The following is a 17,577-nucleotide window of genomic DNA, read 5'->3' as shown; positions in this document are numbered from 1 at the left end:
AAAAAATATCTTCTAATTTCTGCCCATTAAAGCCCTTCCACATTGCATGGAATAATAGTCATCAGTAAGGAAATTAGACCAGGTGCGATTATTAATGCACTTATCTTGTACAGAGGCCTCCCTGTGGCACAGAGAACCCAGATTCCAGTACCTGCTCCTCCTCTGCAATTTTCCTCCTATGCAATTTTGCAGTTATCATTCAATGTCATTGAAAAACTGACCTCTGTCTGATACCACAGGCCTCTCTCAGCATAGATGCATCATACTGTTCCAGAAGTATTGGAAATAATCAGCATCTCTCCAGATAGCCATGTGCTGGGAAATATCTGAATACCAAAGATTAAATAACACTGGACAGCTATAATTTATTACTTTTTGTTTGGCTGATGAGTGTAAAGAGAGGTGATAGACAAGTAAAAGTGACTGTACCTGTTACAATAATTTTCTGACATGCAAGTTTTCCTCTGTTCTTGAGACTGTAGAACGTGAATGACATGATATCAGTTTTTGGTTTTTTTCAGTTTTTTATTGCCAGAAATTTTTAGAGAACCTGAGCATCTGTACTTCAAATGTCCGTGATGAAGGAAGGCGGAAGGGATGCTGTGAACTTGTGGCAGACAAGTGTCAATGTATGTTCAGTGAAAATGTAAGAGATGAGCAGTGAGGGTCTTTTCTGAACTAAACTGGCCCACTTTTTCTTCTCTCCTGCTGACAAGACAAGCATCAGAAACTTTCATCAAGCCTGCCTACACTCAGGGAACATCAGCAGGAAATTTAGCAAATAATTAGCAATCAGAGTTTACTTGTGAAGAATCGAGTTGCAGGAATTCTTTTTTCCATCTCAAGGTAGCAGGCTGATAATGAGGAGTTCCAGTCTGACATAAATCCTTGTTTTCTCATTGCCTCTTTTTGTGTTAGTCTGAAGATAACAACTGAAAAAAAAAAAAAAACCAACAAAGAAATCCCACTCATATTTCTAGGTCTGATTTTTGTCCTTTGATGAGAGCACTCAGCATGGTTAGTCTAATTATTTTCTTCCCACTGTCTCTTATTGTCAGCCAAAATGACGAGTTTGCATAGGTAATGGTTTACACAAACTGCTTGTCTCTCAGCCCTGCCAAGCTAGTGCTTTCAAGGGCCCAGCTCCAAGTGGAGGCTGTGTAAGAGATCAAGCACCCACAATTTCCACTAAGTCATTAACAAATTACAGGCCTATATTGTGTATTAGGACTAGACCCTCTCTGTACAGCTCAAAGCTTAATACATGGAACTCTGCCTAGCACATCATTCTCTCAACCTCATGAAATACTTAATTACTTTTATCTTGCACCCAGGATCATACCAGGAGAAGGAAATGATGGCTAAACACATTTAACACCACACCAGAATTGTGATGCTGTTGGTAGTGGAAGAGCTATCTGTCAATTCTGCTTTTCCTGGGAAACTTGGAGGGTGGCAAACTGTCACCAATATGACTGGTGGTAATCAGCTTAAGAAATAATGAGACCTATTTCTACTTGAATCTTCAGTAAGATTCTCAGTAATTTCAGAAGGTCAGAGATTTTTGCAAATATGTCCCTGCATTTTTCTGCGCATTTGCTTACATAGCCGGCACAAGAATTATAATGCCAAAAGCATAAAAATGACTACATATATCTATGTTGAACCCTTGCCTTGGAGTTAATGGTCTATTTACAGAGTGAATAACCATGAGTCAGGTTCATTTCCCATACAGCACAGAGCAGTTTTTTTAGGTTCAGCCTAAGGTACAGAGAAGGTCTGGAGAAAGATTGGTGCAGAGTTTACTGGGATTGGGAGTGGAGTCATCTGGAACAATTTGGTCCTGAGAACACATGTGGTGTAGAGCTATGTAAAATCTGACTTCCTGAAGATTACAGAGGTCAAAATTGGCAGGATGTGCACAGGAATTTCTGGAATACATAATTTGTGCTTTTCAAACACATTTTACAGAATATGACTTATATTGTTACTTCTGAGCTGCCTTCCCATGGTCACAAGTAAAAACTTTTGTTAAAAACAAGATACATTTATATTCAAGGTACACTGTTGATTTCACTTCACATTCCCACTAGCCTACATTTTAATGATCAAATAAACATGACAAAAATAAAATCAAGACAGGTTCAAATAAAAACTATAGTAACTCATTAATATTCAGGAAAAAATCCACTTTTTTAAAAAATAATCCATTCACTGTATTAAATGGATTTAATTTTCTAATTATTAAAGATAACAAGAAGGACAGAAAAGGAAATGTTTGCACAGGACAAACAAGCTAACCAGACTTGCATCAGTGGTAGCCATGGTGCACAACCTGCCTCCTCCAGAAGCACCACTGACAGCTTTATATTCAGTATTTGCCTTTTCAGGATTATTTGTAATCATATAGTGTCTTTCACCTGAGGGTCTCAAATGGTTTAAAAAGAGTTTAATCTATCATTGCTCACACACTGCTGGAAGGCTTGCTCCCCATTCTCATAATCCCAGCTACCAGCCCTCAATCCATCTCTGGGTAGATTTTCAAACTGGAGCTGTCATTCCCAGGTGTAGGAGGTGTTCCCTGAACACAACCCTAAAGCTCCTTCACTGATCTCCCTCAAGCCCTCTTGGAAATGAACCTGCTCCACCCAGTTATTTGCTCACTTCTGCATGGACTATAAATTGCTTGAGGTAGGCATGACTTTTTTTTATTCTGAGTCTATGAGCCATTAAGAAGTTTAGGTCCAGGTATGTAACTTCAGACTCCTAGATGCTATGACCTTGCAAATATTCTAGAAATAAGTAATAAATCTGACAAATGTAAATGATCCTTCCAGATGTGAGGAAATGAGAAGCCAGGCTCTTAGTTAACTTACTGAGTACTTAATCACACAGTCTTTGAGGATCCTTGAGCATACCCAATATAGCTGAAGGTGCAATTTGAGTGATAAATTATGGAGTGCATAACAGTCATTTTTAATATTCACAAACCCAGTCTATTCATGTTCAGAAAATCACTCTCTTTACATGAGAGAGAAGTAAATGACCCCTTGGATAAATGACAACTTTTACCACTAATCTAATATATTTCCTAGGCCCATAACACTGGAGCATTGAGGACCAGAGGTACCATCCAGTGAAGTGACTGGAAGGAGTCCCATTGAATTGGACAGAATTTAAATCAGGCCTGAAGCCAATTAAGAAAACTGGACATTGCTTGACCAGCACAGCATTTATGCTGCTTTCCAGTGTCTGACCATATTCATTAAATTTTAAATGGAAACACTTTTAAATTGGTGCTGACACTGCTTTAGCACTATAACACTGTGAAATTTTCACTTACTATTGGCTTTTCATTTCTGTGATATTGCCATTAAGAGTAATGCCTATTTTTTGGAAGGTTAATACGGAAAGAAATTACACAGTTTGCATTAACTCTGCCGTTATGAGCTGGTAAATATCAGCAGATGCCTTAATGAGGCAATGGCATGTATCTATTTATTCAGCCTATTCATTATTGACTTTTTATAGTTCTTTGCATGCATTTAAAAAGAAGAAAAAAATCATCCAGCACACTTACTTGTCTTGTTTAGTATCATGCTCTAGCAGGGTTTTGGGCTTCTCCTTTTGACTCACTACCCCTCCCATGACAGAAGAAAGCTGTCTTCCTCTTTCTTAATTCATGGCTCACAGGAGATAGATGAAATTTTTCATGAAAAATATGTATCTTCCTAGTCAGGTTGATAGGCATAAGTAGCCAAAAGGAGGAGAGGTACTGAATCTTACTTATGTCCATTTGGAAGGTAGTAATCTCACTAAAAGGTCATTACTTGTTACTTGTATTTTAAAATGCTCATATGCAATCATCAATAAGCATCCCAAACTTGATGTCTGCTTGTGAGTAATCAGAGAAAAGTAATTTGAAAAGTGCAGGTGGGTGTCTCATCACAACTGTAAAAGCTGGCCACACAACTGACCATGAGAAAGAGTAAATTAGATAACTGCCTGAAAGAGAGGTCACATATCAAGACACTTTAACATGGACTGAAAAACAAGGTAGTAATAAGTCTGCCTGTAAGATCTCTTTCATCTGTACTTCAGGGGTGATGCCTCATTTATTTTGAAAATTAGAAATACAGAGCTTTTAGAAAGTTTGGGGCTTTCTATTCCACTTTCTCTGTTTTAACATATCTCGCATTTATTGCTATCAATATTGTGTCAGTGAACAATAAGAAGATAGCTGGTAAGAAAACCTGTCCTCTGAAGGGTGCTGCACAATGAAATGTTGTTGATCAAAATAGTAGTTTGTTATTTTGATGTGTTTTCTGCCCCACAAAACTGTGCTTATATCTGCCAGGGCACATGTGAACAAAAGTAGACCAAAAAGGGAGCTGGTGGAAGTGGTTTTCTCAGCACTGCAATTTTTTTGTTATTACAAAAATGTCTTATTCTCTCCTGAGCTTAAATCAAGACCTTTTCTTCTGTATTTGATTGACTGGCAGAGAGCAAATAAGTGATCGCATTGCTGATATCAGAATGACCAGGAATCTGAGCAACCAGGCAGTCATCTAGGAAATGGGTATTGTGGCTTCTGTTTTAAAACTTGTTCTCCTGGAACTGAAATTAAAATCCCTGTTGGTTATAGCTTCAATTTCACGTATTTTGTACTTATTTTTCAGCCTATTCATTAGCTTGTTTAGAACCTGAAGTCAAGGGGAATTTCAACAGTGACTTCAGTGGGAGCAGTGTCAGATCATTAAATGTCAGTACTTTTGAAAGTATGTTTTAAAAGCCATCCAGAAGGGAGCCATCCAAGAGAAACTAAATTAAGTGACTTTACCTTACTTCAAAGCTCAGGGAAAAAAAAAAGGCAAAAAAGCAAGCCTGCTCTTTTTCTTTTTCTTCTTTAAATGCAGAATCATGTACAGCCTGAAGGAAATATTTTAGGAACTCAGACAACTGAAATCCTGCTCTGTGACGGTGTTCAGTATGATATCAATGCCGAGTCTAATCGATGGCATGCTTACATCAGCTCTGCTACCTGATTAATTAATTTGCTGATATCTGGCGTTCTCCAAATCAGACTAATTTCTTCCAGTCCAGATCTGAAAATCTTCCCTTTTTTTTTTTTTTTTTTTTTTTTTGTTAAATTATTCTTGCTGTCTTTAGTGTACCCCTTTACTTCTAGCATGATTCCAGCTTGCAGAACAATCCTAATATTTTTCCCTTGATCCTTTGGACCTCTGCTTCCTACGTCTCTTCATCTTGCATGCTACCATCATTATTTATCATCTCACTTCACCCGGCTTTTGCTCTAATAATAATTTTCTTGCCATATATACTTGAATTGTCCCTGAACATGTCTTATTTCTCATGCCATTTGCATCTTCTGTAGTTTTTTGCTCTGTATGTAGCAGTTCCAAGCTGTCTTTCCTCTATCTGTTGCTTCTGCATCTGGAAAGGGTTGATGGCTTTATGTAGCCAGAGACCTCAATGCATTGCTCTGCCATCTGAACCATCCAGCTTTGTAAAGAATATGAAAAGTTATGTTGAAACAACCTTCCTGCAAAGTGTTTTACATACTAGAGGCTGAGCAGTGACTTTGATGGAGGAAAACCTGGGAGGTCAGAGATCATCTGACATCAACAGGGCTTGAGGGCCTGTTAAGTTTTAGTCTGTCCTTTCAGTATTTGGGATCTCCTGGGAAAAGGGAATGCCTCTTGCTGCCAGTGTTCACCAGGTTTTTCTATTGAATGGCTTCATTGGTTTCCCATGGCATGTCCAAAGAGAGAAAAGCAAAATCACTTCTGCCTGTTCCCACTTAGCAGTGGGAACTGCCGTGGACCTGGGAAGTGCAAGCAGACAGCCAGATTTTGAGCTTCATTTCCCTTCTGCCCTCTGATGCAGATTTATTTATGCAAGTGCTTTTTGAAGCACTAGGCCATCACCTTTAAGTGCTTCCCTGATCACCTACTGATCTCTCCAGCCTGTCTTTTCTCACCGGCTAGGGCAGCACTAGACCTGCAAGTGGTTTAGGAAGAAAGGAAATGCTAATTGAGAAGCAAATACATACTAATGAAGAAGCAAATACAGATGGGAGGTATTGGGGCTATTTTCTCCCTTCCCAAACCAAAAGTCAAATATACATTATGAGTCTGAAGAACCTTTGGACAAAGAAAACCACTACCTGGGAAAGCAAAAATAATGCCTTTAAAATATTGCCTTGACATTATCTTGCAAAATGGTGACTAATAGGCCTAAAGATACTTCATAATTTCTGTGTCATATCTGAAGGAAAAAGTCTTTATTCCTCAGAACCAGCTGAGGGCTTGTCAGCCTGAAAGAATTTACTGCCTATGAGAACAATTTCTACAAATTGTAACGGTTTGCCTAATAAAACTTTATTCCTTCTTGTATACCTTGCTGAACACCCCAAGCAATAGTTACAGAGAGGTGTATGAGTCTATAGAGATGTGTGTAAAAGGCACAATGGCTTAGAAAGCCTGCAAACTGCTATTTTCTTTATAAAGCTCTGTGGAGATTTGCAATGGGAGACCTTGATAATAAAAGACCGGTAGTGTAAATGCATCACTGTAATCAACTATGGCTTGATATTATGGTCATCACTGTTACCCAAATGTTGGATCTGGATGCAAACCAGGAGACTCCATATTTCTTATTACACTAAAAATTTCTCAGCAGAAGGGCATACCTGCCAGACTAGACACTCAACTGCTATATCTGGGTCTGTGACACTGCCTCCTGATTAGCTGTGGCAAACAACTGCTTTGCTGTTTCTATTGAATGCCCACCAGTCATGTTCATCTCATGTTTCCTCTGCTGACAAGTACCAGGAGTAACTCCTGCAAGAGGTATATCTCAACTGGTTCAAAAGCTAGTTTAAAATGAGTTATAAGCATTTATGTAACTTAAAACAAGACCTTCCTTTGGATTTCTGGAATCATAACAAAATTGTCCTCCAAGAACACACTTTTCTAGGAGCAATTGTGGAGTTTGAGTCAGTGACAGAAAGTAAGTGCCACATCAGTGTGATACAACAGCAACAATATTTCAAGATGATTGATAAGAAAAGCACTTCCCGGAGGTGATTTTGGCAGGTGCCCGTTAATTCTGTTCTCCAGCTGCCACTTTGAGTCATAAACCTGCCAGGAAGAAGGGACCACAAGTGGCCACCTACTACCTCCTCAGAAACAAGCTTAAGCTGATACTTTGACCAGACTAAGTGTGTATGGCCTGCTTTTACATTCCCCCACTGAACAAGATTCTCTTACCAGTCTCTTTTGTTTTATTTCTAACATTCAAATCTTCTTTGCAGCCCATTTAGTTAATTTGTTTTCTCTTTGTAATAACTTTTTCAGTTATTCAAAGACTGCTACCTTGTCCCACACTTACCCTGCTGTCTCCTTCCTGTATAAAAGCAGATTTTTTAATGTATTCACCAGCCATGTTAATTGATTATCTGATATTTTTACTGTTCTTTTTTGGTCTCTCTTTAACTGGGTTTTTTTTAATGGACACATTATTCAAGGCAACAATTTCTGAAGACAAATGGAAGAGAATAGATTTCTCCTTTGTCTTCTGTATGACAAACTTACAGTACCAGTCCTATAATTGCAATATCCAGTATGTAAATGCTGCTTTTCCACACTGTTTTCCAAGTCTCTGTCTTAAGAAATGTCTTTCAGTTTAATCGTAGAATAAAACAAAATCTTAACTTGTACCCCAGCAGGCCTATTTTAAGTCTGTTGGGAAACCCCAATTACATCTTTATTATGCTTACAGTCTTTGTGAAAATTACAGTAATTCTCAAAATGCCATGGGAGAAATTCTGTGTTGTAGGATTTTAGGAAAAACACTTTCTATTACCATTCTTTGACTTGTTTAACAAAAGACAAGAGTGATGGACTCTTTGTCATTTGGGGCAGCAGATCCCATCCCATGGCGAACTTCCCATGTGTCTTCTAAAGTCAATACTGGTAGCTCTCAGGACACAACCATTGTCATCAAGAAGGTGAACATCCATGTCTTTAAAGATCAGATACAACAGAAAGCAATGAGTGAGAAAAGATGGTCAGTAAGAGACAAGACATCTAAAAGCTGGTGGACTTTGCCAACACTTTTCTAGTCCTTCATGAGAAGGTTTCATGAGCAAAGTGTTGCATACCTATCTCTTTTCTACATTGGAAGGGGAAAGTGAATTTTTCTTCACAGAATCACAGAATGGATAAGGTTTAAGGGACCACAGATGGTCACCAGTCGAACTTCCCTGCTCAGGCAGGGCCATCCTGGAACACATGGCAGAGGATTGCATCCAAATGGTTCTTGAATATCTCCAGTGAGGGAAACTCCACAACCTCTCTGTGAAACCTGCTTCAGTGCAGTGACCTCAGGGTCATCTGCACAGTAATGTTGTTTCTTATATTCAGGTGGAACTTCCTGCAAATCAGTCTTTGTCTGTTGCCTCTTGTCCTATCGCTTGGCAGCACTGAGCAGAGTGGCTCCATCCTCCTGCCACCCTCCCTTCAGATACTGACAGACATTGGTGAGGTCCCCTCTCAGTTTTCTCTTCTCAAGGCTGAACAGGCCCAGCTCCCTCAGCCTTTCCTCATAAGACAGATGCTCATGCCCCTTCATCATCTTCATTGCCCACTGCTGGGCATGCTCCAGGAGCTCCATGTCTCTCCTGTACTGAGGAGCCCAGAACTGGACACAGCACTGCAGATGTGGCCTCAGTAGGGCTGAGTAGAGGGCCAGGATCCCATCCCTCAACCTGCTGGCAGTGTTCTCCATAATGCACCCCAGGACACCATTGGCCCTCTTGGCCACAAGGACACTGGTGGCTCAGGGACAGCTTGATGTCCAGCAGGACACCCAGGTCCTTCTCCGCAGAGCTGCTGCCCAGCAGATCAGCTCCCATCCTGGACTGGTGCCTGGGGTTATTATTCCCCAGGTGCAGGACCCTGCATTTGTCCTTGTTGAACTACAAACTTCTTTTCTGCCCTTGTCTCCCATTTATTGAGGTCCTTCTTAAGGGCTGCACTGCTCTTGACTGGGTTTATTTACACTCTGACTACTTGTTCATCAAGAAACGCTGTACGGACAGCATTCACGCAGTTTCAGTCAGAGTATCAAGGGAGCAGTCCTGCTCAAGGTATTGGCTTGTGTTAAAGAGGTTGAGTGAAAGAGTAAGACAAAGAAACTATCCTGATGCTGTTCTTGTCTTGCAACCTTTATAACAACAATCCAACAATCTTACGTTTCTTCAAAAATGAAGAGTAATTGAACACAGGAAAAATACTCTTGGGAAGATGGATATAATGGCACAAATTTTACCTGTTTCTATCTTGACCCAGGTGTCAGAATTCTTCCCTGAATCAGTTCCAATGAAGAGACCAGCTTTCTACCATATCTATCCAGTCTGATGGAAGGCTTACAGCTGAAGCAATTTAATTTCTTCCTAAGTGTGACCCCAGGATCTGCTTAGATGCCATTTTGCCTGATACTGACAAACCTTTAGAAGTGCTTCATCTTCTCTGTCTGGACAGACAGTGAAAGTTACTGTTTTATTGAAACTGTAATGAGGATGGAATTGTCTTTGAGAAGCTTTTGTTGAGTAGAAGCTATACATTCCCACTTTCCTGTTACTCTGCAGAAAACTCATTACTGTGGCATTGGCCACAGAGCAAAAGGCAATATCTTTTATCCTATTCTTTGTCTCATTAAGCAAACGTCCCATCTCTTTGCCATTATTTCTTCTATTTGGTCCATGCAATTAAAACTGAGGTCCTTGCAATGTTGTGTTTCTCAGACCTTATTGGAAATCAACAGTCAGAGCCACAGACTTAGGCAGAAATCCCGGTCCCACCATCCACCAGCAGGCCCAAAGGAAATGTTAATCACTGCTTTCTGCTGTTCAGTCACTTGACTCTGGTTTCTCTGACTTTCTTTCTCAAACAGCGCTCAGTCCCCTGTACCATGTATTGCTCTGGCTCTGAACTTGCTATTGACCCTAAAATTTCCAGTTCCATCTTTGTAGAAGGTAATTTTTTTTTTTTCTACTTAGCTAGTAAGAAATATGCTGTAGGCCAAAGACTTACCCTGCAGAACCTCTTAATATGTGAACAAACTTCAGATAGTCTTTGGTGCCAGAAGATTGTCTAGCTGGCAGAAATACTTGAGGAACGAAAGAAGGAAGCCACAAGTAGGTGGAAAATCAGTAACACTGAATATTTAAAATTATTTGGGGTACTTTGAACCCTGATTGGAAAAGACAGAGTTACTTTATATTCTGAATGTTAATATTTTATTATTTAATGTTATTAGTAATCATATTAACTTAAAAAAATCAGAAATATGCTAGCCATCATATTTTAAATCACATGCCATTTCCCTACCCAAAGGAAGGTATGTAAGTTCCATGTAAGGTAAATTTCATGTGAAAATAAGATCAGACTAGGCCAGAAGTTTACAACTTCAAAGGAACTCACTATTTCACACTGGCAAGAAATGTGTTTTTCCAAGTTTCTTGCAAGCAATGCAAACAGAGTTAATAAAATATGTTTGATTAAGCAGCAGAGAAATGGAGCATTCCTTTCCTAAGAGAGGCCTGAGAAATGGTATGTCCATGGAAGGGAGTGGTTTCTTCCACATTTTTTAAGGTGATAGAAACAAGGAGAGACAGTCAGACAGACTTAAACTTTACTTGATAAAAGGATTCAAGTACATAAATCAAACATTTTGTGTGAAGCAAAAAGCTAAGCTCCTTCATAAGGAGATCCTGTTCAGTTTGGCACTGCAGGAGAAATTACACAAACCATTGCCCACAGAAAACACAGCATAATGAATAAAATTTGTCTTGAATTATTTATTTTTAGTGCTTTATTTTATCTCCTCTATATTACATGGCCTAGAAATTGTTCTTGATGAGAGCTTTTTAAGCATCTGAGTCTCAAATTAAAACAAGACATTAATGTCTTCTATACATAGAGGTAGAAAGATTAGAGTGAAGTGCTTAGAAATGCACTAGATTCAACACTTTCCACTAATGGGACCACTAGTGTGCACCACTTTGCTGCCTTAAAATATAACCATAACATACAGTATTCTTGCTTGCATGATGACTGAATAAAATTTTATAGATGCAGAAGTGACAGAGCAGAACTAATCCTTTCCAAAATACCAGCTCTATAATAAACCATGTTTCTTTTGAAATCTGATTAAAAACATGTCTTGCAGCACTAGCAAGACATTAAAGAGTGGAAAGTCGAATGTAGTGTGGGCCATACATTTCAAATGGCCACATCAGCTGTAACTGAAGTGATTTTTTTTTTTCTTATTGAGGAAGGTTTTGTTGTTGGGTTTTTTTTTGTCTTTTTGTATCAGAGCCCAGTATCCCTATAATACCTTGCAAAAGCCAAGCCTTCCTGTCTGTGGTAACAAAGAAGCAATCCTCCTGAGTATGTCTGTGCTAGGCTTCTACATCAGAGAGGAAGATGAGTGATTTTCTGTCCGAAATGCCACCACAGCTTAATAAATGATTGTGTTAGTGCATCTTGCTTGTGTGCTCTTAGCCCATCCCAAACGCCACACCAAGCTTAGCCCTCAGTGAAAGCTGTGCCATGATCTAAGAATCTACATGTAAAGAGTTACCAGAGCTAGTGGTGGGTAAAGGGCATGACAAAAAAACAAGGTAAATACACTGCTCATTTAAGCACTTAAGTCTATCTACAGTGGTCCAGTCTATTGCCAATCTGGTGGACTGAATGGACACTCAAATTGAGATCTGTGGCCTCTGGATTCCCTGCGAGATATGCCACCCTAAATCACTAAACTTCCTCTGCTATTTCAGTACTTTTCTGCACACTAGGTTACATTATAGAACTATCTCATAAAGGGAAAAAGGATAGGAGAAGTGGTGCCAGATGTGTATTTACTTTTGAAGGCAAAAAATTTACCAGCATATGTGGGTGGTACTACAAGTTTTGGCTACATCAAACTGATAATCTTGATGTAAACACTATCTAAAATTAGTAAGGATATGAAAAGCCACAGAGAAAAATTAAAAACTGTACTGAATTGGTGTTCATGCATTGCATACTATGATATAGTTAAAGAGAACCAATTCTAAACTTATTTGAATATAGAAAACAGTCCTGTGAATGTAGTTCAGGTTAAGTTCTCCTATGACTATGTCTAAATAGGCCATATGAGATATTTCCTTAATCATTTTATATTTGTTTTCCCACTACACCTTGCAGAAGAGCTCAGAAGACACGCTGAGAGCACTTTTCTGACAATAGGCATGGAAAAGTGACCATGGAAGCTATCTGAAAGCTAATTCCTTCATAAAAGTCGCAAACACATATACTTCTATCATTTTAGCCACTGTTTTCTTCAATTTGTCCATTGTTATCACTGCAGTCTAAACACACTATTAAGTTGTTGATGTTCTGTAACAGAACTACAGAGATTTTTTCCCTGTTTTGATTTATTTTTTCTTGGAAAAAATATTTTTCAGTAAAAGCAGATCTTGTATATACAAAAATGTCCTTTACTTCAAAAACTTGAAATTCCATCCTGTCGTGGTTTGACATGGAAGTGATTTTTTTTTCAGGAAGTTGGGTCAAACCAATCAGTGGTCAAGTTTGGATATTGGCACTTGAAGTGACCACTGAAGATAGGGATATGCCTCTGAGAACACAGGGGGTTAAAAGCAAGAACTCTCAAGAGCTCGCTCTCTTTGGTTCTGGTCAGGGTGCAGTGCAGATCTCCCCTGCTCAGCCATGGGGCTGTGTGGGGGAGGGGAAGCCATGAGGCCTGGTCGAGGTGAGCCGAGGGGTAGAAGGACTGGAACCGAGCCAGCTCCTGTGGACGGAAGGGTGGAAAGAAGCGGAGATGTCTTTGTCATTCCCCCCCCAGAGGGAAGAGATAGAGAGTCCGGACGGCACCTGTAACTTTGCCGGCGCAGAGGAGAAGGGGGGGGGGGGGGAAAGGCGCCCAGCCTTGGCCTTGGGAATCGGCTGCTGGGCAGAGATATCAGCCGTCCAGAGAGAGTCTGAGCTTTTAACCCTTTCCTGAGAAATGAAGGCTTTGTGAAATATTACTCCTCCTTGATATGAAGTAGAAGAGAGACAGTCTGGGATCCGAGATGATGGAAGAGGAAATTGTTGAGTTGGAAGGAGATGATGGAGTGGCTTGTGGCTGGACTTCTCTTGTTAGCCATAGACTGAACCAAATTCTCCTAACAGAAGCTGCACTTAGGGTGGTGCGTTGGTGTGCCAGGAGACCTGTTTCAGTGATTACCAGCAGAGGAGTAGAGAGAAGGTGTGGAGAAGCCCTCTATCTTCAAGGAAGAAGAAGAGGAGAAGAAGACCTCTGTTCTTGGACCCTCAGCCCCAGGGGAAAATGGGGGGGACTGTAGTCCCAAAATGAGAAACTGAACTGTTGTCTCTTTTGGTCCACGGCAAAGCATCCTTAAAGGAGCCCTATGAGCAGTCTGTCCATGCACAGTGGTGAGAGCACTGTGACATGGAAAGGAGAGTGTCACCATGGCAAATTTTCTCCGGGCGGTTGCCGTGTGTGACACGGAAACACAAGGGTGGCAATTGTGTTTCCTGGGGTGGGGGGTCTGTGGCACAGGAGAGACTCCTGTCTCCCTTGAAAGACTGAGTATTTGATTATCTGAAGAGTAGCAACTTGATCAGGATCCTGGGTGGTGTCTCACTGTTGAGTTTGTTTAGAAATTAGGTGGGAGGAGGAGGGGTGTTTTAGAAAGTCTTCATCCAGGATTTAGTGTTTGTAGTTTTTCTAGTAGTAGTAGTTTAATAAAGTTCTTTCCTTTGTTACTAAGATGGGCCTGCTCTGCTCTGTTCCTGATCACATCTCACAGCAATTATTTAGAAAAGTATATTTTCATGGGGGCGCTGGCATCGCGCCAGTGTCAAACCATGACACATCCACAGAAAAGATATTTCAATCAATTCTTTGTCTCAGCTCAAGTATTTAGGAAGCAGAAGATTACAGCCAGAATATAAAATGGGGCCACACCTCAGAGTGAGTCCTGTCTGTAGACACTGACTTGGTTCCTCAGGCAGTAAGCTTACTGTCTTAAGAAAATTTGTAAGTAGCCTTTAAATCATGCATCTAAGAGGCCTCAGAAAAAGACCTTTATGTTTTCTTAGAAAAGAAACAAAAGTCCAATGAAAGTCTAAGGAAAAGCAGGAGAGTTTGCTCCCTTACCATACCTACCACCCCAGGGAAGATGCCCTGCAATCATAAAGATTTGTGTCCCTCTTTTGAAGCTTGTGATTCCTGCTCCTCCCCTCTCTGGATGGGTGAAGTTGACCTCTGGTAAGGTTTATCCTCTGTTCAGCACCAGAGCACCCATTGATTCAGAGACAAGCCTGCTGTAAGTTTCTCTCAAATATTTAACTTTCATTTTTAGGAGGAAGCTTATTTATAATGGATGTAAATGGAACTGCACCTGCAATGTAGATTATCTTTAAACCCATCCCTCCAAAATCTCACCTCCCACAGCGTAAGAGGGCAAAAGAGAAATGTAGAATCCCTGCCCAGGTCTGTCTTACATCTCAGTTTCATGGTTTTAAGACTTATGAACCTAGGAGCAACCAAACTCTTTAGAGACCTTCTAGTCATGTCTCACAGGCACTGAAATGCTTTATCAAGTACTTTATCTTCATCTGGTCTTCCCTTCTTACCTTGCCTAAATCTGTGGCAGCAATAGAGGTCCATAAGGGAGAACAACCAATTTTTTATGTCAAAATCTTCATTAGCAGATGGGGAAGTCTTCACTCCCTTTCTGTGTAGTAGAGAAGTAATCTGTCTCCTTACTCACCACTCTCAGACTCTGCTTCTTTGTGCTTAATATACTTTGAGTAGGATATTCTAATTTCAGTTTTGGCAGGAGAAAAGGAGAGGAGATCCTGTCCATAAAAGCCACATATAATAGCTTGCTGAACTCTTACAGGGAAACCAGTCAGACTCCAAGATGCAATAATAAGTTTCCCTTAAAATATATCTGATTACGTAACAGGTTGCTATATTAAAAATTAAATAAGGCTTGAAATATACAGCAATTTGCAGGCACTAGGGAACATGCCTAATAAAGAGAGTGCATTAGCTGCTTCTGCTTTCTGAAATTCAGTCTATAAATACTGTAACATCTTCCTATTTACTTCAGTGTGGGAGGATCAGACTTTGTGAACCTGCTTGTTAAAATCAGCACTCAGTTCAGTTTGAGTGACATTTTTTAGCTGTGCTTTGGTGTTAATATTGGTCTAATCAGCATCTGAAAATTGCTGCTCAGGTCCCTGGGACACTGTACCTTGTGCATTCTCTAAACACAGCATGAATGTGGAACTCGATCCTTTCAGGAAGAGTAACAGGACCTGAGCAGGACCCTAAGCTGTTCCAGGGGCCATGCAGCAATTCATAGGACTCAATAATGTCACACAAATTTGGCAGAGGTTATGCTAACACTTCTATTAACCCTTCAATGCAAATCAGACGTTTCTCAGAGTTGTACAGAACTGCTTTCCAAGAAAAGTTAGGGGGACAAAGTTACTTCAGAAACACCCTACTTGGTATCACCACCACCATCGTGTGGCTCCCAAACACTTAACAATCAGGCCCCTATGGGCACTGCTCTCACTGAAAATCATACACTGACTTCAGGTGAGGTATGAATTCACATGGAGGCAATTCAAAGACCCTCTATGCTCCCATTTCATGGAATATTCATTGGAAAGGTGAGCGGGGAAGAAGGAGTCAATAGACAAACTCCCAACTTACTTTTAGAGCAAAGTCCCAATCCCTCTCAAGGTAGCTGTTCAAGTATTTTACACAAAGAAAAGCCCTACCAAGAGCCGAGAGTCCCTTGGTTGGTGTCCAAGACAAGGGCTGAAGATGTGCGTGCACACCCTCTTCCCTCCAGGAGCAGAAGGCTTTGACCCAAGGGTGGGCTCAGCCCATGAGGCCATGGGTAACACGGAGGCATTGCTGCAGGTGGTGTCCTGCAGGGCCCTCTGCTGTGCCGATGTCCCACAACAGCAGACTGAAGGCAGGCAAACTCAGCCAGATGTTTTGCATGAGACAGGCACAGAGGATGGTCTGAGGATCAGAGAGGGACCAACATTCTCCCATCTAGCTACTCTAAGACTGGGTTAAAAATTTTTAGGGCACTCTCATGTCACTCCTGGGATGTGTCTCCACAGCACTGCTCTTTTCCCGCCATGCAGAAAGAAGTTGTCAGTCCACTACTTTTCAGGAGTGCTTTGCCCTTTTATTTTTGTAAAGCTGCATGGGAAATGGTAGGTATATGAATGTGCCTCAGAGAAGTTAAATGAAACGACTGTGCATTGGGCTTGTGCAGTTTCCTTCCTGTCACATTCAAACCCATCAGCAGCCCAGTCCAAGCACACACAGGGCTAGGTTAGGGAGCTCATCAGGCATGCTATCCTCGCCTTCTGACTTCCTCTTGGAAATAAAAACGGTGGCCCTAATGAGAATTAATTAGGGTTGGGGGTGGAGAGGGGGATCCATCATGGTTTTGTTTGTGTTGTTTATTTTCTGTAAATCCATGGAGGGAAAAAAATCATATTACTTCTCTATGCAATATAGTAAATGTAATAAAAATGAACACATGGTAATTAGCTTCCCCATTAAGTATACCAAGCATAGACAATAGCAATCGTGCAGTGCTGATTACAGACATTATCCTTGCCTGGACTTTTTTTTCCCACCATTCAATCAACACTGCTAAATAGAAACTTCAGTGTTCAATATTATAAGACACTAGCTGGCAGTTATACAAAGATGCTTTACACAATGTCATCTGGCTGCTTGCCTGATTCTCATATTACCTTCCTGTCTTGCCTTATACGCTAATACGCATGGCTGATTAGAAGAAAAATGCAGAAGCTGCTTCCTTCTCGTCTTGCTTTTTTCTCCAGCTTCATGTCTTGAGGGAAAAAAGGAATCACATTTGCTAATTTTGCCAGCAGTGCTTAACCTGGGAATGGAACAATTCTCGTTCAATTCCTCATTAGTTATAACTCATACACAAACACTGCCTTGCACCAGACTAATTGGGCAGTCTTTGATTCCACTCTGAGAGAAATGATGATTACTGTTGTTGTACAGGAGTCCTCTAGTAGCCTTGCTAAAGAGGGTCTCAGAGTTCAAAATAAACATTTCCAAGGGCTGTACAGTATCCAGGGGTCAGATGTCTGGAAACAGGATTTCAGACTGAAAATCCCAGAAGCTCAAATGACTCTGGAAAATGTCGAGGAACTCCTTAAGTGACTGCTTTTGGGTGGATTTGCTGATATCAGTAGATCCCTTGGGGAGTCACAGTAGAGTTTATGCCAGTTTCTTGAGGAAGAGAAGCCTTCTTGCGGGAAGAATAATTTTCACACTTTGGAAAAATGTGGGGGTTTGTACTCCTGTTTACATATTTCTGTTTTACTCTTTGATTTCTTATGGTAAAGCTATATCAAGACAGCCAGGTTTCTCAGAAAAACATTCATTTGTCCCTGG

At 40.6% G+C, this 17,577-nt stretch overlaps 1 long non-coding RNA gene across 1 annotated transcript; it reads right to left on the bottom strand.

Moving 5' to 3' along the window:
* Nucleotides 1–504: 504 nt before the first annotated feature.
* Nucleotides 505–16,121, bottom strand: LOC137473456 (uncharacterized). The gene is made up of 2 exons (XR_010998813.1): nt 15,832–16,121; nt 505–932 (listed from the first exon to the last, which is right to left on the bottom strand). It is a non-coding gene; the product is annotated as an uncharacterized lncRNA (long non-coding RNA).
* Nucleotides 16,122–17,577: the final 1,456 nt, after the last annotated feature.

This window comes from Anomalospiza imberbis, chromosome 4, assembly GCF_031753505.1.
Source record: "Anomalospiza imberbis isolate Cuckoo-Finch-1a 21T00152 chromosome 4, ASM3175350v1, whole genome shotgun sequence".
In the NCBI taxonomy this organism is placed as follows: domain Eukaryota; kingdom Metazoa; phylum Chordata; class Aves; order Passeriformes; family Viduidae; genus Anomalospiza; species Anomalospiza imberbis.
The sequence above is the reverse complement of the archived record's forward strand: the minus strand, read 5'-3'. Positions and strand labels throughout refer to the sequence as shown.